Source organism: Carlito syrichta, unplaced genomic scaffold (assembly GCF_000164805.1).
Source record: "Carlito syrichta isolate Samal-C Ts95f unplaced genomic scaffold, Tarsius_syrichta-2.0.1 Scaffold134219, whole genome shotgun sequence".
Classification (NCBI taxonomy): domain Eukaryota; kingdom Metazoa; phylum Chordata; class Mammalia; order Primates; family Tarsiidae; genus Carlito; species Carlito syrichta.
Window position 1 is genome coordinate 34,700 of NW_007078315.1, and position 727 is coordinate 35,426.

Genomic DNA, 727 nt, shown 5'->3' on the forward strand with positions numbered 1-727 from the left:
CCGGGAGCGGCCGCTGCACTCCAGTCTGGGCGACAGAGTGAGACTCCGACTCAGAAAAAAAAAGGGAGCCCTTATCATCAACGATACACATTCGTCTGTGTGTGTGTGTGTGTGTGTGTGTGTGTGTGTGTGTGTGTGTGTGTGTACACAGAGGGTGCCAAAAATATATATGCACATTTTAGAAAGGAAAACACTGTATTAATATTGTAATGCTTGATAAGATGAATCCAAGTCACATTTGACACCTGCAATTCCAAGAGGTGCTCACAGTGGTTCCCATCAGTGTCCAGACACTTCTGGTTATGGTGAAGATCTCTTAAAACGTGTATATTGTGTCTATCTTTGGGCTCCCCGGTACACACACACACACACGCACACATATTGGAGACAGGGTTTCACTCTGACGCCCAGGCTGGAGTGGACCACAGCTCACAGCTCACTGCAGCCCCGACCTCCTGGGCTCAGGCGATTCTCCTGCCTCAGCCTCCCAAGTAGCTGGGACTGCAGGCACGTGCCACCATGCTGGGCTAATTTTTCCCATTTTTTTGGTAGAGACAAGGACTTGCTATGTTGCCCAGGCTGGTCTCAAACTCCTGGTCTCAAGTGACCCTCTCACCTCAGCCTCTCAACGTGCTTGGTTTACAGGCATGGAAGTGGGAGACGGGTGAGCCCCTGGCCAGACTCAAGTGTTTACAAGTGAAATTACACGTTGGGATTTCCTTTCACA

General features: G+C 49.9%; 1 protein-coding gene across 1 annotated transcript in view; it reads right to left on the reverse strand.

Annotated features, from left to right (window-relative positions):
• The window catches only part of SCN4A (sodium voltage-gated channel alpha subunit 4), a 16,028-nt gene that overhangs the window by 14,784 nt on the left and 517 nt on the right, over window positions 1–727 (reverse strand). The window lies entirely within an intron of this gene.